Source organism: Oncorhynchus gorbuscha, linkage group LG22 (assembly GCF_021184085.1).
Source record: "Oncorhynchus gorbuscha isolate QuinsamMale2020 ecotype Even-year linkage group LG22, OgorEven_v1.0, whole genome shotgun sequence".
Classification (NCBI taxonomy): domain Eukaryota; kingdom Metazoa; phylum Chordata; class Actinopteri; order Salmoniformes; family Salmonidae; genus Oncorhynchus; species Oncorhynchus gorbuscha.
In genome coordinates, this window is record NC_060194.1 from 8141527 (window position 1) to 8163795 (window position 22269).

General features: G+C 43.4%; 1 protein-coding gene across 1 annotated transcript in view; it reads left to right on the forward strand.

Moving 5' to 3' along the window:
* The first annotated feature begins 8923 nt into the window (after positions 1-8923).
* The window catches only part of LOC124009289 (KN motif and ankyrin repeat domain-containing protein 1-like), a 41414-nt gene continuing 28068 nt past the window's right edge, over positions 8924-22269 (forward strand). Inside the window, exon 1 of the mRNA XM_046320927.1 lies at positions 8924-9135. The gene's annotated coding sequence lies outside the window, so the exon portion shown is untranslated. The remainder of the gene's footprint in view (positions 9136-22269) is intronic.

Below are 22269 nucleotides of genomic sequence, written 5' to 3' on the forward strand. Positions count from 1 at the left end.
GGTATCCCTGAACAAAGGGGGGGGGTTCAAAATCAAAAGCAACAGTCAGTATCTGGTGTGGCCACCAGCTGCATTAAGTACTGCAGTGCATCTCCTCCTCATGGACTGCACCAGATTTGACAGTTCTTGCTGTGAGATCCGGGCTCTTCGCTGGCCATGGCAGAATACTGACATTCCCGTCTTGCAGGAAATCATTCACAGAACGAGCAGTGTGGTTGGTGGCATTGTCATGCTGGTGGGTAATGTCAGGATGAGCCTGCAGGAAGGGTACCACATGAGGAAGGAGGATGTCTTCCCTCTAATGCACAGCATTAAGATTGTCTGCAATGACAACAAGCTCAGTCCGATGATGCTGTGACACACCGCCCCAGACCATGACGGACCCTCCACCTCCAAATAGATCCCATCCAGAGTACAGGCCTCGGTGTAATGCTCATTCCTTCGATGATAAATGTGAATCCGACCATCACCCCTTGTGAGACAAAACTGCAACTCCTCAGTGAAGAGCACTTTTTGCCAGTCCTGTCTGGTCCAGAGACTGTGGGTTTGTGCCCATAGGCGACGTTGTTGCCGGTAATGTCTGGTGAGGACCTGCCTTACAACAGGCTTACAAGCCCTCAATCCAGCCTCTCAGCCTATTGCGAAATGTCTGAGCACTGATGGAGAGATTGTGCGTTCCTGGTGTAACTCGGGCAGTTGTTGTTGCCATCCTGTACCTGTCCCGCAGGTGTGATGTCCGGATGTACCAAGCCTTTGCAGGTGTTGTCTGCCACTGTGAGGATGATCAGCTGTCCGTCCTGTCTCCATGTAGCACTGTCTTAGGCATCTCACAGTACAGGCATTGCAAGTTATTGCCCTGGCCACATCTGCAGTCCTCATGCCTCCTTTCAGCATGCCTAAGGCACGTTCACGCAGATGAGCAGAGACCCTGGGCATCATTCTTTTGGTGTTTTTCAGAGTCAGTAGAAAGGCCTCTTTAGTGTCCTAAGTTTTCATAACTGTGACCTTAATTGCCTACTGTCTGTAAGCTGTTAGTGCCTTAACGATCTTTCCACAGGTGCATGTTCATTAATTGTTTATGGTTCATTGAACAATCATGGGAAACAATGTTTAAACCCTTTACAATGAAGATCTGTGACGTTATTTGATTTTTACGAATGATCTTTGAAAGACAGGGTCCCGAAAAAGGGACGTTTCTTTTTTTGTTGAGTTTACTTACAGCACTTTATATGTACAGTTGAAGTCAGAAGTTTACATACACTTAAGTTGGAGTCGTTAAAACTCATTTTTCAACCACTCCACAGATTTCTTGTTAACAAACTATAGTTTTGGCAAGGGTTGGGACATCTACTTTGTATATGACACAAGTCATTTGTCCAACAATTGTTTACAGACAGATTATTTCACTTATAATTCACTGTATTACAATTCCAGTGGGTCAGAAGTGTACATACACTAAGTTGACTGTGACTTTAAACAGATTGGAAAATTCTAGTAAATGATGTCATGGCTTTAGAAGCTTCTGTTAGGGCAATTGACATAATTTGAGTCAATTGGAGGTGTACCTGTGGATGTATTTCAAGGCCTACCTTCAATCTCAGTGCCTCTTGGCTTGGCATCATGGGGAAATCAAAAGAAATCAGCCAAGACCTCAGAAAAATAATTGTAAACCTCCACAAGTCTGGTTCATCCTCGGGAGTAATTTCCAAATGCCTGAAGGTACCAAGTTCATCTGTACAAACAACAGTACGCAAGTATAAACACCATGGGACCACGCAGCCGTCATACCGCTCAGGAAGGAGACACGTTCTGTCTCCTAGAGATGAACGTACTTTGGTGTGAAAAGTGCAAATCAATCCCAGAACAACAGCCAAGGACCTTGTTAAGATTCTGGAGGAAACAGGCACAAAAGTATCTTTATCCACAGTAAAATTTGTCCTATATCGACATAACCTGAAAGGCCGCTCAGCAAGGAAGAAGCCACTGCTCCAAAACCGCCATAAAAAAGCCAGACTACGGTTTGCAACTGCACATGGGAACATAGATCGTACTTTTTGGAGAAATGTGCTCTGGTCTGATAAAACAAAAATAGAACTGTTTGGCCATAATGACCATCGTTATGTTTGGAGGAAAAAGGAGGAGGCTTGCAAGCTGAAGAACACCATCCTAAACGTGAAGCACGGGGGTGGCAGCATCATGTTGTGGGGGTACTTTACTGCAGGAGGGACTGGTGCACTTCACAAAATAGATGGCATCATGAGGTAGGAAAATTATTTGGATATATTGAAGCAACATCTCAAGACATCAGTTAAAGCTTGGTTGCAAATAGGTCTTCCAAATGGACAATGACCCCAAGCATATTCCAAAGTTGTGGTAAAATGACTTAAGGAGTGGCCATCACAAAGCCCTGACCTCAATCCTATAGAAAATTTGTGGGCAGAACTGAAAAAGCGTGTGCGAGCAAGGAGGCCTACAAACCTGACTCAGTTACACCAGCTCTGTCAGGAGGAATGGGTCAAAATTCACCCAACTTATTGTGGGAAGGTTGTGGAAGGCTACCCGAAACGTTTGACCCAAATTAAACAATTTTAAGGCAATGCTACCAAATACTAATTGAGTGTATGTAAACTTCTGACCCACTGGGAATGTGATGAAAGAAATAAAAGCTGAAATAAAAAATTCTCTCTACTATTATTTTGACAATTCACGTGGTGATCCTAACTTACCTAAGACAGGGAATTTTTAATTGGATTAAATGTCAGGAATTGTGAAGAACTGAGTTTAAATGTATTTGGCTAAGGTGTATGTAAACTTCCGACTTCAACTGTAATTCCTAAAATGCTTCCAGTCTCAGTGTGCCTAAGTAACCACAAGGCCACAGATTTGGTCACATACAGTACATATACATAATACTTTTGTCGGTGTGGATTCTAGTAAAGAAGTTGTGATTGGTCCTTCTTGTTGAAAAGGCCAGCTGTGTTTAAGGGTCTGTGAACTTCCGATCAAGGGGAGGCATTCACATCATAGAGGACTATACCAACACAGTCAATATGTAACCACAGTGGCCTACAGTAGCATAGAGTTACATAATGCACATCAAATTAGGAGTCTGCTGGGACTGTCACACCCAATGGCACCTACCTATTGATTGTGTATCACTTCCAATAGAATTTCTATTTTCAGTTTTCTATTTTCACACTATGCTATTGATACTGACTAAATGTGGGTTGAAAAGTCACCCACACATATCATCACAGTAACACTTTAACCTAAAGCCTCAATTATAAAGGCTCATATAGTATATGCTTAAAATAAGTTATAGAGCATTATATCTGCAGGCGTTAGGTAAAGTGTTACCAGTATCACATGTAAACCTTGTAAAAGCAACAATCTCCCCGATTGAACATCTTCTACACCGGCTATTCCCAAACTGAATAACAGTCCATTTAGATTTTCCAACGGGGCTATGCATTTGGGTGAGGTGTTTTTCTCGCCTGAGTAACCTTGTTTCACTGCCAAAATTAAAATCAAACCATCTACAGTAGTGTTTAGCGAAATAACAACACAATGTCAAATACAGGTAGCCTAGTCAAATCATTTACATCCAATCACATTAACCGTTACTCTCTCACGGGAATTCCACTAACGGTCCGTATGTAGCCAAACGTAGCTGCTGCTCATTCTGATTGCTCGAAAATTGATAAATGGTTAAAGAAAAGTAAGGCCCGTGTCCATAGAGACACATACCTGCTCTACTGGTAGTACTGCTACTACCAGCAGCTCTGTAGCTCAGTTGGTAGAGCATGGCGCTTGTAACGCCAGGTTGGTGGGTTCGATCCCCGGGACCACCCATACGTAGAATGTATGCACACATGACTGTAAGTCGCTTTGGATAAAAGCGTCTGCTAAATGGCATATATTATATTATTATTATTATTACCAGCAGTACTACACCTGCACCTGTCAATGACACAAGTTGTTCTGCTTCCACGAGCACATCCAATGCTAGCATCAGTAATTCTACATTTGTTGCTAGCCCAGCTAGCATGGACACTGACAGTTGTGAATCTGATGCAGCCGAAAAGCTACTGCCCCCTTACCCGGGAAAGCACCGAACAACAGACAGGGACGTTGGACCATCGAAGAGGTGCAAATATGATGAGAACTACATTGATTTGGGGTTCACTTATATTGTGAGTTGTGCCTTTCCTCAGCCACAGTGTGTTACATTTACATTTACATTTAAGTCATTTAGCAGACGCTCTTATCCAGAGCGACTTACAAATGTGCAAAAGTACTATCTCACAACTCGATGAAACCTTCACTCTTGCGCAGACATTTAGAAACGAAACATGCCAATTTGAAAAATAAGCGACAGGAGTTTTTTGAGTGAGAATTAAGACGACTTTCGAGTAGTAAGACATGTATAAAAGCAACAGATACCATTAATAAGAAGGGGCTAAAAGTGTCTTATGTGGTGAGATACAGAGTGGCTAGGACAGGCAAACCCCATACTATTGTGGAGGACTTAATTCTTCCTGCTGCCGCGGATATGGCTGGGACAGTACTGGGGGACAAGGCCCCAAAAAATATACAGACAATGACTTCATCAAACAACACTGTTTCAAGAGGCATCAGTGACATGGCAGGAGTTGTTTTGCAACAATTACTGCTTCGCATACAAGCTAGTGAATTCTATGCGTTACAGCTGGATGAGTCAACAGATGTGGCGGGCCTGGCACAGCTCCTGGTATATGTCCGTTACATTTATGGGGGGGTCAATTAACCTCTTAGTGATCCCTTCACACGCCAATCCGGTTAAGTGGGATAGATTTGACAACATCCAGTGAAATTGCAGAGCGCCAAATAAGGAAGATACCCTCTTCTGCAAACCACTGGAAACCAGGACAACAGGTGAGGATGTTTTTAAAGTACTGGACAGCTTTGCGACATCAAATGGACTTTGGTGATCAAGATCTGTTGGTATCTGTACTGATGGCACAAAGGCCATGACAGGGAGACATAGTGGAGTGGTAACGCGCGTGCAAGCAGTTGCTCCTGACACCACTTGGGTACACTGCAGCATCCCCTGAGAGGATCTTGCTGTCAGAAGGTGGGTGTAGCTGGTATATGAAGTCAGGCGCAGGAGAGCAGAATGAGTGAGCAATGTACTTTACTCAAAATAAAGGCACAAGGTTAACATACACTTGACCAACAATAAACGGTAATCAATTACGCACGGGTCTAAACAGCACCCGTCGAAAAAACAGCCAAAACATACCGAATGAACATAGAAACAATCATGCACAAAAACAGAAGGTTAAATACATGAACATGTAATTGGGGAATGAAACCAGCTGTGTAGAAAACAAAGACAAAACAAATGGAAAATGAAAGGTGGATCGGCGATGGCTAGAAGACCGGTGACGTCGACCACGTACAGCGAACGCTGCCCGAACAAGGAGAAAGTCTTCGGTGGAAGTCAAAGACGTTTTGGACTCTACAGTGAAAATGGTTAACGTTGTTGAAGCAGGGCCCCTGAACTCTCGTGTATTTTCTGCATTATGCTTTTACAACATACACTGGTTGTCAAGGGGCAAAGAATTGAAACATTTTTTTAAATTGAGAGACGAGAAGTTTTCTTTACTGACCATAATTTTCACTTGTCTGACCGCTTGCATGATGACAGGTTTTTCATACAACTGGCCTATCTGGGTGATGTTTTTTCTTGCCTGAATGATCTGAATCTCTGATTACAGGGATTCTCCGTAACTATATTCAATGTGCGGGACAAAATCAAGGCTATGATTAAATTGGAGCTCTTCTCTGTCTGACTTAACAACGACAACACACAGGTCTATCCATCATTGTATGATTTGTTTTGTGTGCAAATTAACTCAAGCTTATGGAAAATGTCAAATGTGATATAGTGAAACACCTGAGTGACCTGGGTGCGCAATTGCAACAATTTAATCAGAAGCCACTGCTAGATTTCTGGATTGGGCTGCGCTCAAGAGTATCCTGCCTTGGCAAATCGCGCTGTTAAGACACTGATGCCCTTTGCAACCACGTACCTATGTGAGAGTGGATTCTCAGACCTCACTAGCATGAAAACTAAATACAGGCACAGACTGTGTGGGAAATGATTTGCCCCACTTCACAAGACTCTCTCCAATACAACTCAACATTGCAGAGTTTTATGTGCATCCTTTCAAGCACACCCTTCTCATTAACCTGTGGTGAGTTATTCACCATTTGTGATGACCAACTAAGGTTTAATATGTAAGATGGCTAAATAAAGAGCAACATGATTTATGATCATTATGTTATTATTTGTGCCCTGGTCCTATAAGAGCTCTTTGTCACTTCCCACGAGCCGGGTTGTGACAAAAACTCACACTCATTCTTATGTTTAATTCATGTAGGCTTACAATGATGGCAACAAACAAAACATTTGAGAGTGCGCTGACCCTGGTGCTAGAGGGGGTACGCAGCTGGAGGTTGAATGTTTGAAAGGGTCCTGGACTATAAAACGTTTGGGAACCACTGTTCTACACCAAACCTTGGGATATTGTTTATATATATATATATATACATATATATTTAAAAATATATATATATATATATTTTTTAACTACTAACCTGTTACAACTTTATGTGATGATCACCTTTCATCACTAGAGGGCATTCTCGGCAAATGAACAAGATAGGCAAAAGGGGAACGTTTACATTGAAAATACATGTACAGTAGACAGAACAAGGATTTGTACAGGTAAAAACAAAACCTCTACATAATTTGCTGTCTTGGTACAAATCAAAAGATAATGATCTTCAACTAGCCTACATTAGCACATAAAAGGGATAGTTCACCCAAATGACAAAATGACATATTGGTTTCCTTACCTTGTAAGCAGCCTATGGACTAGGTATGACAGCAGTCCATGCTTTGGTTTTGTTTACCTGGCCACTGTTTCAAATGGTAGCGTTTTAGCATTTCTGGCATAAATCCAATGCAAGTCATTGATACTTACACGGAGTATACCAAACATCAGGAACACCTTCCTAATATTGAGTTGCACCCCCTTCATCAGAGTATGGACTCTTACATACAAGGTGTCGAAAACGTTCCACAGAGATGCTGGCCCATGTTGACTCCAATGCTTCCCACAGTTGTGTCAAGTTGGCTGGATGTCCTTTGGGTGGTAGACGATTCTTGATACATAAGGAAAACTGTTGAACGTGAAAAGCCCATCAGTGTTGTAGTTCTTGACATAAACAGGTGAGCCTGGCACGTACTACCATGCCCCATACAAAGGCACTTAAATGTTTTGTCTTGTTGAATGGGACACACACAATCCATATCTCAATTATCTCAAGGCCTGAAAATACTTATTTAACCTGTCTCCTCCCCTTAATCTGCACTGATTTAAGTGTATTTAACAAGGGACAGCAATAAGGGATCATAGCTTTCATCTTAATTCACCTGGTAAATCTATGCCCTGGAAAGAGCAGGTGTTCTTAATGTTTTGTATGCTCAGTGCATATTAGCATTTTCACGCTTCATGTGCAAGTACTTTCCAATGCAATCAATTTTTAAATACTTTTGGATGATTTCTTCTCTTTATACTGTAGCTGCCATAACCAACTAAATCAGCTCGGAGTTTTCTGTTGTGTACACTGCAGTATGTGGTCAGTCAGCAGTGCTTTTGTCCAATAAAATGTTTTTTTTTTGCCCTCAGTAAAACCACAATCCCTTTCGGAGTCAGTGGTCTGTGTGTGTAATGGAAAATGAGCCTTTCTTCGCTAATTCCTTTTCCATCCGTGTTATGAACACTGTGAATGTGAAATGCTGTGGTTATGGCTCTGTGGGCATCTCTTTCTGCTTAATGGAATTCTGAATGTTATTTTGAGTAAGTCAATAAGATGTGTCGTTAGTTTGCGCACAGGCTGCAAACTTGTTGAAATATTTACGTTTTTTTTAGGGGTACATTCTTCCTCTATTGCTGCTTGGATTATATTTATCTTGGCCTAAGAAGATTGCCCCACTTCACAAACAACACACACACACACACACACACACACGCACGCACGCACGCACACACACACACACACACACACACACACACACACACACACACACACACACACACACACACACACACACACACACACACACACACACACACACACACACACACACACACACACACACACACACACACCTCTTAATTGCTCTAGCAAACAGTAGCTTGGTGGAAGGATGGGTCATAGGGCTCCTTGGAGGGGTCGCAGGGCTGGTTTTTGACAATAATGACCTTACGACAAGGGGACGATTGTAACATTGTGAAGAGGGGGTAGACAGGATGGTGGTCAAGGGGGGAAAGGGAACTCATGAGGAATAAGAGGTATGTCCTGTGCATTAACCCCTGTGAATTGCCTCCCCCCACATCTCTGCCTCCTTGTTATTTTCTTGATTATTAAGGGGCGGTCACAGTCAACATAACAGAGGATAAGTTTGCACCAGTTGCCTGTGTGTATGTGTGTCCATGCATATGAAGTGCCATTTGCTGTGTTAAAAAATAACTGTGTGTGTGTGTGGTGTGTGTTGTGTGAGTATTTTCATGTATAAAAATGCATTACTTGAGTGAAAAAAGAACTGTGTGTCTGTGTGTTTTGAGGGAACACTGCACACAGTACCCTCACTGACTACCTAGGGGAGTTTATTTTGAAAACCCACTACCAGCTGCCAGGGTCTGGGGTGAGCTGCTTTAAGTAAGGGGCCCACCTGCATGCTCCTATTGGTCGATTTCCTATGTCATGGGTGTGGACGCTCTGTGTGGGCCCCCACCCGCAGTCTCATTGGACAGAGGGAGAAAGTCATGCTCTGAAACCCCTCCCCACTCTGCTCTTTACACACAACAACACAGCTTGTGCTATGAGAGGATTCTAAAGAGGTATTTGCCATGCAGCCACGGCATCCCACTCTCCCTGATGGTACCTCCTTCTAGGAGACAGACAGACAGGCAGGGCTGAGATGAGAGAGAAGTGACTGGAGAAGTACTGGAACTCAGACTGGAGTGGATACTCTGACACCCTCACATCAGGTTACAGTGGAGAACACCAGAATTGTTAAAGGTAAGAGAAAGTTGCCTTTTCTTCTATTTCTCTGCTAGTTGAATGTACTGTTATTGATCGTGGATAGAAGTTGGTCATTCAAATAAGAATGGGTTGTTTTAATCTTAGAACTGAATAGATAGGAAAGTGATATTTAGTAGGTCTGAACAAATCAGGCATACAGGTTGGATTTGGTGCACTTAATGACCATCTGATAGACATCTGCACTCTTAGAAAAAAAGGGTCTTCAGCTCTCCCCATAAGAAAACCCTTTTTGGTTCCAGGTAGAACCCTTTTTTTGGTTTCCAATTAGAACCCTCTGTGGAAATGGTTCTACTGGAACCAAAAGGGTTCTATCTGGAACCAAAAAAGGTTCTTCAAAGGGTTCTTCTATTGGGACAGCCAAATAACCCTTTAAGGTTCGAGATAGCACCTTTTTTCCCCCTAAGAGTGTGACCTCTAAAATCGATTTTCTATCACACATGCATTACCTCTCAACCCCTCACACACACACACATATAAACTCACTCACTCACTCACTCACTCACTCACTCACTCACTCACTCACTCACTCACTCACTCACTCACTCACTCACTCACTCACTCACTCACTCACTCACTCACTCACTCACTCACTCACTGTTTTGGCCCAAGCATTTAAAATACAATGCTGTTTTTCCTCCCTGCGTGAAAGCCCCACTGGCAGCTTTTATCCTATGGACTTATGTCCTGCACACGGAGCGGAGATTGAGACCCTGTTGCTGTTGGAGAGACACCAGGACAGAACAAACTGGATGGGAGCGATAGAGAGAAAGTGTGTGTGCGTGCATGTGTGTGAGACACAAAGACACAGAAAGAGAGAGAGTTGGGAGGAGAGAAAGAGGGGTTAGGTGGAGGGAGTTGTAGAGGGAGTCATAGAAGTTGGCTTTAGTTTCTAAACCAAGTCCAAATAGAAGACAAGGAATGAGGTTGTGTGCTGGAAAAACCACACAGTCAGCATGTCCATACTGGAGGAAGAAAATATCCCTTTTTTAAAGAACAGAACAGAGAGAGAGGGAGTTAAAGACAGACACATGCTGTACACATACATGTAAATGGTTATTGAGAACATGAGAAGGGCCCACAGGATGCCATAGGATATCCAATTCATCGCCCCCTTCAGTTGTAGTGTGTGTCCCAAATGGCACTGTATTCCCTATATAGTGTACTACTGTCGGCCAGAGCCATTCTCGAGTCCACAGCAGTAAGTAGCACTTTGGGTTTGGTGAAAAAGTGCATCACAAATAAACTGCATACACGTCACCACCACAGTTAACGAGAGACAGAATCATCTGATCTTTGCAGAATAATCCGTCCAGGAACAGCTGAAAAAATAGGTAGTCTTCATGTTCACGTTCTACAACATTCTTCACAAACCTTATATCAGAGCCCAATTCCCAAGGCCGAAAACTATGAACTCTTTGTTTAAGTGTAGCAACTGATGTAGCAACGTCAAGGTAGCCTGGTACCAGATGTGTTTGCGCTGGCTAATTATTGGTCATTGTCACATCGATAGGTGTTGGCAAGACAGCACAAATAGATCTGGGACCAGGCTAAATTCGAGGTGTTTCCGGATCAACAATCCAAACAATGTGTTAATGTGCCCATTACATGTCAGTTGTTTGTCCCTCAGCCCAAACTAATATCTGAAATGTGATATTCTGCAGCAGAGGCCTCAATGCTTTAAAACATGTCTTCTTGGTGAGGCTACCGTTTTCAGTGTCATGTGTTCAAATGTAATTTTGTCGTTTTGTAGTCAAGAATGCTGTGGACGGAGATTGTCTAGATTCCAAAGTTTATAATGATGTGAGGAGGCTGTGTGAGGAAGAAGGCTGCATTTATCCCCAGGACAGGGCAGTGGTGGGAACAGGAAGAAACAAAGCCCTGAAATTGGCCACAAAAATATTGAGACTTCCTTCTTCTAAGACCTTGATCTAGAAAAGTCCCGAAAATATGAACATAGTGAAAGCTCCAAGTACTCTAACCTGGTCTTAGATCTGCTTGTGCTGCTATGGTCCATAAAACTTGACAAGGTAATGAACAGATCTGGGATCAGGCTAAAAGTACTGAAGTTCATATATTTGAGGTAGCTTACTGTAGGTTACAGTTGGATGGGGCTTATGTGGGGAAAGTGAATATTTTTCCTTTTGTTTCTCCCAAATGGCTTTCCTGTGAGGTAGGCCAGTCGCTCTAAGCAGTGACAATTAAAATTTGTGCCATGGAAATGTGGAGAGGTTTAGGGTAGGACTGTAACCGATTGTGCTATATTCTATCCTCTGTGGTGAGACGGTGGGGAATAAGTGTGTGTGTGTTTGTGTGAGTGTGTAGCTGTCTCTCTCTAAAACTGTCTCTCTGTCTGTCTCAAAATTACCATAAACGTACCTACTGATACCCTATTAACACGAATGTAAACCAATCAGGTACTGTGTTTGCACTATGGAGGACAATCTCAAGACAAATAACACAACTCGTATCAATGCCTGCGTGTTTTATCATGATGCCGTTGAGAGATTGAGATGATCATAGCAACAGCTGCTGTAGTGTTGATGTGACCTCAACGCTGGAATGTCTAGCTATATGTAAACGGACATGAGTTGGTCATGGTTGCTCATGGTCACGTGATAAGGTAGCCCACCTGCGACTTAAAAATCAGTGTCAAGCCCTTTGCCCTGGAGAGAATTTCATTTTGGTCTAAATGGTCAAGACGTTGGTTTCTCCCGCGGCAGTCCTGGGTTCATATCCTGCCAGTTACATGTACACAACAGTAGAAGTTATGGTTATGTCTGTAGCAATACACCACAGTTAAAGTGTTGTATGTACTGTAGCTATGCACCATAGTGTGGACAATTCAGGGGGTGGCGTACCGTTAAGCCAAGAGGCTTGAACCTCTTATCGAGGTTGCTAGGTGTTGGGTTAAAGGGGAATTTCACCCTGGGGGAATCTGGGCTTGTTTTCATCATGTCTGAGGCATTTCTAGGACAGCGAGATGTGTTTCATCTCACTGATTCGTATTCTGGCCCCTGACCCTCCCCCACAAGGCATTTTTTTTAAAGGAGGGCAACACTAACAACACAATCCTTTGGACAAAACCAAAAGAACTGTCCAGATCGAAATGGCTTCAAGTGATCCCTCTTATCAACATGGAGCACTTTTTGATGTACTATTAGCTACATGGTGACATTCAACCATACATGTTTAAAATGGAATATAGAGAAGAGTATTCAAAACAAAGAGTTGGATAGCTAACGTTTAGCTATAGCTGATGCCAGCACCAAGAGAGCAGATGACAAATACGGTGCCTAGCGAAGTTATTTTTCCTGCAAGCCACCTAGCAAGCTAGCAAAATGTAGTTTATCTACTGAAACCCATACTGTATTGCTGGCTGACATACTACTGTGTTACATTTACATTACATTTAAGTCATTTAGCAGACGCTCTTATCCAGAGCGACTTACAAATTGGTGCATTCACCTTATGACATCCAGTGGAACAGCCACTTTACAATAGTGCATCTAAATATTTTAAGGGGGGTGAGAAGGATTACTTTATCCTATCCTAGGTATTCCTTAAAGAGGTGGGGTTTCAGGTGTCTCCGGAAGGTGGTGATTGACTCCGCTGTCCTGGCGTCGTGAGGGAGTGTGTTCCACCATTGGGGAGCCAGAGCAGCGAACAGTTTTGACTGGGCTGAGCGGGAACTGTACTTCCTCAGTGGTAGGGAGGCGAGCAGGCCAGAGGTGGATGAACGTAGTGCCCTTATTTGGGTGTAGGGCCTGATCAGAGCCTGGAGGTACTGAGGTGCCGTTCCCCTCACAGCTCCGTAGGCAAGCACCATGGTCTTGTAGCGGATGCGAGCTTCAACTGGAAGCCAGTGGAGAGAGCGGAGGAGCGGGGTGACGTGAGAGAACTTGGGAAGGTTGAACACTAGACGGGCTGCGGCGTTCTGGATGAGTTGTAGGGGTTTAATGGCACAGGCAGGGAGCCCAGCCAACAGCGAGTTGCAGTAATCCAGACGGGAGATGACAAGTGCCTGGATTAGGACCTGCGCCGCTTCCTGTGTGAGGCAGGGTCGTACTCTGCGGATGTTGTAGAGCATGAACCTACAGGAACGGGCCACCGCCTTGATGTTAGTTGAGAACGACAGGGTGTTGTCCAGGATCACGCCAAGGTTCTTAGCACTCTGGGAGGAGGACACAATGGAGTTGTCAACCGTGATGGCGAGATCATGGAACGGGCAGTCCTTCCCCGGGAGGAAGAGCAGCTCCGTCTTGCCGAAGTTCAGCTTGAGGTGGTGATCCGTCATCCACACTGATATGTCTGCCAGACATGCAGAGATGCGATTCGCCACCTGGTCATCAGAAGGGGGAAAGGAGAAGATTAATTGTGTGTCGTCTGCATAGCAATGATAGGAGAGACCATGTGAGGTTATGACAGAGCCAAGTGACTTGGTGTATAGCGAGAATATGAGAGGGCCTAGAACGGAGCCCTGGGGGACACCAGTGGTGAGAGCGCGTGGTGAGGAGACAGATTCTCGCCACGCCACCTGGTAGGAGCGACCTGTCAGGTAGGACGCAATCCAAGCGTGGGCCGCGCCGGAGATGCCCAACTCGGAGAGGGTGGAGAGGAGGATCTGATGGTTCACAGTATTGAAGGCAGCCGATAGGTCTAGAAGGATGAGAGCAGAGGAGAGAGAGTTAGCTTTAGCGGTGCGGAGCGCCTCCGTGATACAGAGAAGAGCAGTCTCAGTTGAATGACTAGTCTTGAAACCTGACTGATTTGGATCAAGAAGGTCATTCTGAGAGAGATAGCGGGAGAGCTGACCAAGGACGGCACGTTCAAGAGTTTTGGAGAGAAAAGAAAGAAGGGATACTGGTCTGTAGTACAGTAGTACTACAGTAGTGTTACAGTGGGGAGAAAATAAAATTACTTTTCTGTTTGCTAACTTAGCTATGTAGCTAGCTAAACAACTACTGGTAGCCATATCTATGACTAAAAAATAGACGAGATTTACAATTGGAGATATTTTGTATCTTCATTGTAAAACGTCTTCTCTTTTTAGTTGTAGATATGGCTACTAAACAGCAAGCTACAACATTACAACCAGCCAACTAAACCTAGGTTTACCAGCAAACGTTACCAGGCTGTATCACATCCGGCCGTGATTGGGATTCCTATAGAGCGGCGCACAAGTGGCCCAGCATTGTCAGGTTTGCCGGGGTCGGCCGACATTGTAAATAAGAATTTATTCATAATTGACTTAAATAAAAGGTAAAATAAAGGTAAAATGTTTTTAAAAATCCAAACAATTTACTAGCAAACAGTGAGGAGAAACAATAATACAGCAATTTACTGTTTACTGTTGTATTTAGACAATGTGCCACGCTGCCATCTTGTCTATTTCAAGTCTTCTCTCATTTACCGAGCCAGGTCTGTGTCATCAAGACACCCACTTGTCTAGATCAATGAGAGAAGACTTGAAATAGACAAGATGTTGACAAAACATCTTTGAGTAAATCACAATATATTGTGTAACAATCTGTAGCTACATTTCTCTGTACTTGTGTGTCTCTACACCTGAGACACACTCGGACACACTGAACCTCACTGTTCATACAATTTATTTGGTATGTTACTTTTACCATATAACATTCTTGTGGAATACCCAGTTCTCTTGAGTTAGCGTTAAAAAGCGTACACTCAACTGTATTTCAGATTTTAAATAAACATTCTTTGGATATCTGAATTAATCTGTTTGATGTGGTTGAAGCTGTCCTTTACAGCTTATATGAATATCTTTTGTGAATCCATAAAGGCAGACACATTTAGAAGATTAACAGAAAATATCCATATTTATTTTATGGTGGTTCTACACCAGGGCTCTCCAAACCTGTTCTTGGAGGTTTTCACTCCAATCCTAATCTAGCACACCTGATTCTAATAATTAGCTGGTTGATAAACTGAACCAGGTTAGTTACAACTGGGGTTGGAGCGAAAACCTAGAGGTGTTCTACATGGTATTATGCTGAGCCATACTAGCTGCGTTTACACAGGCAGCCCAATTCTGATATTTTTCCCACTAAGTGGTCTTAATCACATCAGATCTTTTTCAGAACTGATCTGTTTGTTTTTTCACTAATTGGTCGTGACCAAACAGAATTGGGCTGCCTGTGTAAACACAGCCATAGTCCTTTGTCTGGCTTTGGTACACTGGCAATGGTGTTCGGTATTTTTTATTTATTTCACCTTTATTTAACCAGTAATCCAGTTGAAAACAAGTTCTCATTTACAACTGCGACCTGGCCAAGATAAAGCAAAGCAGTGGGACAAAATCAACAATACAGAGTTACACATGGGATAAACAAATGTACAGTTAATAACACAATAGAACATCTATATAGTATGTGCAAATGAAGTAAGGAGGTAAGTCAATAAATAGGTCATAGTGGCGAAGTAATTACAAATGAGCAATTAACACTGGATTGATAGATGTGCAGATGATGTGTAAGTAGAAATACTGGTGTGCAAAAGACCAGAAAAAATAAAAAATAAAAATATGGGGATGAGGGTAGGTTGTTGGTTAGATGGGCTATTTACAGATGGGCTGTGTACAGCTGCAGCGATCTGTAAGCTGCCCTGACAGCCGATGCTTGAAGTTAGTGAGGGAGATATAAGTCTCCAGCTTCAGTGATTTTTGCATATCGATCCAGTCATTAGCAGCAGAGAACTGGAAAGAATGGCGGCCAAAGTAGGTGTTGACTTTGGGGATGACCAGTGAAATATACCTGCTGGAGCACTTGCTACGGGTGGGTGTTGCTATGGTGACCAGTGGGCTGACAAGGAGGAACTTTATCTAGCAAAGATTTATAGATGACCTGGAGCCAGTGGGTTTGATGACAAATATGTAGCGAGGACCAGCCAAAGAGAGCATACAGGTTGCAATGGCGGGTAGTATATGGGGCTTTGGTGACAAAACGGATGGCACTGTGATAGACTGCGTCCAATTTGCTGAGTAATGTTGGAGGCTATTTTGTAAATGACATCTCCGAAGTCAAGGATTGGCAGGATCGTCAGTTTTATAAGGGTATGTTTGGCAGCATGAGTGAAGGAGGCTTTGTTGCGAAATAGGAAGCCAATTCTAGATTTAGTTTTGGATTGGGGATGCTTAATATGAGTCTGAAAGTCTAGCCAGACACCTAGGTATTTATAGTTGTCCACATATTCTAAGTCAGAACCATCCTGAGTAGTGATGCTAGGCGGGCGGGTGGGTACGGGCAGCGATCGGTTAAAGAGCATGCATTTAGTTTTAATAGCATTTAAGAGCAGTTGGAGGCCACGGAATGAGCGTTGTATGGCATTGAAGCTCGCCTGGAGGTTTGTTAAAACTTCTTTGGGATAGGGGGCAGCATTTTCACTTTTGGATGAATAGCGTGCCCAGAGTAAACTGCCTCCTACTCAGTCCCAGATGCAAATATATGCATATTATTATTAGCATTGGATAGAATACACTCTGAAGTTCCTAAAACTGTTTGAATGATGTCTGTGAGTATAACAGAACTCATATGGCAGGCAAAATCCTGAGAAAAAATCCAAACAGGAAGTGGGAAATCTGAGGTTTGTAGTTTTTGAACTCAGCCCCTATCGAATATACAGTGGGATATGGGTAATTTTGCACTTTCTAAGGCTTCCACTAGATGTCAACCATCTTTAGAACGTTGTTTCAGGCTTCTACTGTGAAGGGGGGCCGAATGAGAGCTGATTGAGTCAGAGATCTGGCAGCAGCCTCGATCTCAGTCACGTGCATTCACATGAGAGGTAGCTCTCGTTCCATTGCTTTTCTACAGACAATGGAATTCCTCGGTTGGAACATTATATAACATTTATGATAAAAACATCCTAAAGATTGATTCTATACTTAGTTTGACAAGTTTCTACGACCTGTAATATAACTTCTTGAACTTTTCGTCTGACGTTCGGCTGGACCTGAATGCGTGTTTGGATTTGTTTACCAAACGCCCTAACAAAAGAAGCTATTTGGACATAAATGATGAACTTTTTTCGAGCAAAACATACATTTATTGTGGAACTGCGATTCCTGGGAGTGCATTCTGATAAAGATCAACAAACGTAAGTGAATATTTATAATACTATTTCTGACTAATGTTGACTGCGCAACATGGCGGATATTTCTTTTGGCTGGTTTGGGCTCTGAGCTCCGTACTCAGATTATTGCATGGTATGCTTTTTCTGTAAAAAAAATTGAAATCTGACACAGCGGTTGCATTAAGGAGAAGTGTATCTAAAGTTCCATTCATAACACTTACATTTTAATCAGCATTTATAATGAGTATTTCTGCGAATTGATGTGGCTCTCTGCAAAATCACAGCATGTTTTTGAACTACTGAACATAACACACCAATGTAAAATGAGAATTTTGGATATAAATATGCATTTTATCGAACAAAACATCATGTATTGTGTAACATGAAGTCCTATGAGTGTCATCTGATGAAGATCATCAAAGATTAGTGATTAATTTTATCTCTATTTGTGCTTTTTGTGACTCCTCTCTTTGGCTGGAAAAATTGCTGGGTTTTTCTGTTACTTGGTGATGACCTAACATAATCGTTTGTGGAGCTTTCGCTGTAAAGCATTTTTAAAATCAGACACTGTGGCTGGATTAACGAGAATTGTATCTTTAAAATGGTGCCTAATACTTGTATGTTTGAGAAATTTGATTTATGAGTTCATGTTGATTTATATTTGGCGCCCTGCAATTTCATTGCCTGTTGGCGAGAGGTTCCGCTAGCGGAACGAGCGGAACTCCAGTCTGAGACAGGTTAACACAGTGTCCAAAGAAGGGCCAGATGTATACAGAATGGAGTTGTCTGCATAGATGTGGATAAAGACTCACCCGCAGCAAGAGCAACATCATTGATACGTATATACAGAGAAAAGAGTCGGCACGAGAATTGAACCCTGTGGCACCCCCATAGAGACTGACAGAGGTCCGGACACCAAGCTCTCCGATTTGACACACTGAACTCTATCTGAGAAGTAGTTAGTGAACCAGGCGAGGCAGTCATTAGAGAAACCAAGGCTGTTGAGAGTCGAAAGCCTTGACTGCACAGTATTGTTTTTTAGCGATGGTGGTATGATATCGTTTAGGACCGTGGCTGAGGTGCACCCGTGACCAGCTCGGAAACCGGATTGCATAGCGGAGAATGTATGGTGGGATTCGAGATGGTCGGTGATCTGTTTGTTCACTTGGCTTTCAAAGACTTTAGAAAGGCAGGGCAGGATGGATATAGGTCTTTAAAGTTTGGGTCTAGAGTGTCTCCCTCTTTGAAGAGGGGGATGACCACGGCCACTTTCCAATCTTTAGGAATCTCAGACGAATCAAAAGAGAGGTTGAACAGACTAGTAATAGGGGTTGCGACAATGCCGGTCGATAATTTTAGGAAGAGACGGTCCAGATTGTCTAGCCCAGCTGATTTGTTGGGATCCAGATTCTGCAGCTCTTTCAGGGCATCAGCTGTCTGGATTTGGGTGAAGGAGAAGCGGGGGGGGGCCTTGGGCCAGTTGCTGCGTGGGGTGCAGAGCGGTTGGCTGGAGTTGGGGTACCCAGGTGGAAAGCGTGGCCACCCATAGAGAAATGCTTATTGAAATTCTCAATTATGGATTGTCGTGGATTTATCGGGGGTGACAGTGTTTCCTAGCCTTTCCTAGCTGAGACGAGGAGCTCTTATTCTCCATGGTCTTTACAGTGTCCCAAAACTTTTTGGAATTAGTACTGCAGGATGCAAATTTCTGTTTTAAAAAGCGAGCCTTTGCTTTCCTAACTGACTGTGTATATGGGTTCCTGACTGAAAAGTTGCATATTGCAGGGAGTATTCAAAGCTAGTGCAGAGCGCCACAGGATGTTTTTGTGCTGGTCAAGGGCAGTCAAGTCTGGAGTGAACCATTAGCTATATCTGTTCTTAGTTCTACATTTTTTGAAAGGAAATGCTTATTTAAGATGGTGAGAAAGGCACTTTTGAAGAACATTCAGGCATCCTCTACTGACGGGATGTGGTCAATATCCTTCCAGGATACCCAGGCCAGGTCGATTAGAAAGGCCTGCTCGCAGAATTCTTTTAGGGAGCATTTGACAGTGATGAGGGGTGGTCGTTTGACCATAACGGATGCAGGCAATGAGGCAGTGATCACTGAGATCCAGGTTGAAAACAGCAGATGTTGTTTATATAGGTTGTACCTGGTAGGTTCCTTGTGTGAGATTGAGGGCATCTAGCTTAGATTGTAGGACGGCCGGTGTGTTAAGCATATCTCAGTTTAGGTCACCTAACAGTACAAACTCTGACGATAGACGGGGGCAATCAATTCACATATGGTGTCCAGGGCACAGCTGGGAGCTGAGGGGAGTCTATAACAAGCGGCAACAGTGAGAGACTTATTTCTGGAGATGGATTTTTAAAAGTAGTAGCTCGAACTGTGTGAGCATAGACCTGGATAGTAAGGACAGAACTCTGCAGGCTATCTCTACAGTAGATTGCAACTCCGCCCCCTTTAGCAGTTCTATCTTGAAGGAAAATGTTGAAATTGGTGATGGAAATTTCAGAATTTGGCGGGCTGGGGAAGCTGAGACTCTTTGTGCTTATGGCGAATGGTCTGGTCTGGTACTGTCTGCGATGAATGACCAGCTGGATAAGACTCTGCCAAAAGTCGTGTAGGGCTTCTTAACCACCAACTGTTTGGTCCTCTTGCAGAATATTTGCTGGTACTGCATGTCTCCTGGAAAGACATGGTTGTTGTGTTAGCATTTTACACTTTTTGTGGAAGGTACGTAGGGCAACATGCCTTTCTTGATGTCAACCGAATGGGACCAACCTGCTTTTAAGAGGAAAGATCAGTCAACAAAGTGAATGGGGTGGGGAGGGCTGAAGAAGATTTGAAAAGTCTATATAGTCTGTATAATCAAAACCCCCTTTCTTATCTCAAAAGTGTTGCCCAATGACAGATCATTCTTGTCAATAGTAGCCCTTTGTCTTTATATATATTTTTTAGAATCTGCAGAGATGAATGATGTGATTGTGTCATTACTGTTATAGTCTTGATATTATACCTTTCAGTGTCCCTTGGTGGTTTCTGTCCGATAATGTTGTTGTGCTCCATAACCACAAGATGTATCCGTTCCCCCATGCTTGTGTACCCAAAATGACCTCCACCTTGTGCAGAGCTGGGGGTTGGAAGCACATGATGGTGGAATCAGATTCTGTACCACATACAAATACAGAACAATACACTATTTAACCACCCCACTAATTGTATTGACCTCTATTAGACTGGCTAGTTTACAATAGCTAACATCGACATTTCAATAGTCTGCTTACTGTTAGCTAACTAGCGTCACTAAATAGGCAGAAAGATTGCTATCCAGCTGAGACTGGCTGTGAACCCAACATAGACTATTTCTACACATATCATTGTTAGCTATATCGACATTTATATTTTTAGTAATGGAGTGTTTTCCAGACCCAGTCCACCTGGTCGTGCTGCTGCTCCAGTTTCAACTGTTCTGCCTGCGGCTAGGGAACCTGAGACCTGTTCACCGGACGTGTTACCGGACATTCTGTTTTCATCTCTCTCTCTTAACGCACCTGATGTCTCAACCTCTGAATGATCAGCTATGAAATGCCAACTGACATTTACTCCTGAGGTACTGACCTGTTGCACCCTCTGCAACCACTGTGATTATTATTTGACCCTGCTGGTAATCTATGAACTTTTGAAGAATAAACTGGCCTTAAATGGTCATGTACTCTTATATTCTCCACCCGGCACAGCCAGAAGAGGTCTGGCCACCCCTCAGAGCCTGGTGCCTCTCTAGGATTCTTCCTAGGTTCCTGTCTTTCTAGGGAGTTTTTCCAAGCCACCGTGCTTCAATATCTGCATTGCTTGCCGTTTGGGGTTTTAGGCTGGGTTACTGTATAGCACTTTGTGACATCTGCTGATGTAGAAGGGCTTTATAAATACATTTGATTGATTGATTGATTTGATGGCTACCAGATTTAGCTACTCTTATTTGCTAACATTAGCTAGAGTTAGCTAAAGTCAGTCAAAGATAGAACGAACCAACAAACATATTTACTCGACTTTTTCACTCCGGACGCTTTATCTGGACACGATTCGTCAGGACCTCCAACAGCCGAAGCTAAGTAGTAACATTAACATGATGCCTTCTAATTGCAGCCGCTGTGCTCGCCTTACGGCGAGGATAGCTGTACTGCAAGCCCAGCTTCAGACGCAATCGTTAGGCAAGGGTAATTTCAGTGTAGGAAAGGATGAAACAGCGTCTGTGCCACCAGTAAGTACAGATAGTAGTATAAATCCCCTGGCACAGTCCCCGCAGCCGGACAACTTTCTCACGGTTTCTGGAAGGAAATGCTGTAGGAACGCTCAACCGGTGTCGCTCATTCAGCAGACAGAAACTTTCAACCGGTTCTCCCCATTAACAGTGGGTCGGTGTCAGAGGCCGAGTCTTCTCTGGTCTCTACTCCTCCCGTTACGGGGTCTGAGACGCCGAAGCTTCCCACCATTAGCTCTGACAAATTGAAAACTCTAGTCATTGGCGACTCCATTACCCGCAGTATTAGACTTAAAGCGAATCATCCAGCGATCATACACTGTTTACCCGGGGCAGGGCTACCGATGTTAAGGCTAATCTGAAGATGGTGCTGGCTAAAGCTAAAACTGGCGAGTGTAGAGAGTATAGAGATATTGTTATCCACGTCGGCACCAACGATGTTAGGATGAAACAGTCAGAGATCACCAAGCGCAACATAGCTTCTGCGTGCATATCAGCTAGAAAGATGTGTCGGCATCGAGTAATTGTCTCTGGCCCCCTCCCAGTTAGGGGGAGTGATGAGCTCTACAGCAGAGTCTCACAACTCAATCGCTGGTTGAAAACTGTTTTCTGCCCCTCCCAAAAGATAGAATTTGTAGATAATTGGCCCTCTTTCTGGGACTCGCCCACAAACAGGACCAAGCCTGACCTGCTGAGGAGTGACGGACTCCATCCTAGCTGGAGGGGTGCTCTCATCTTATCTGCCAACATAGACAGG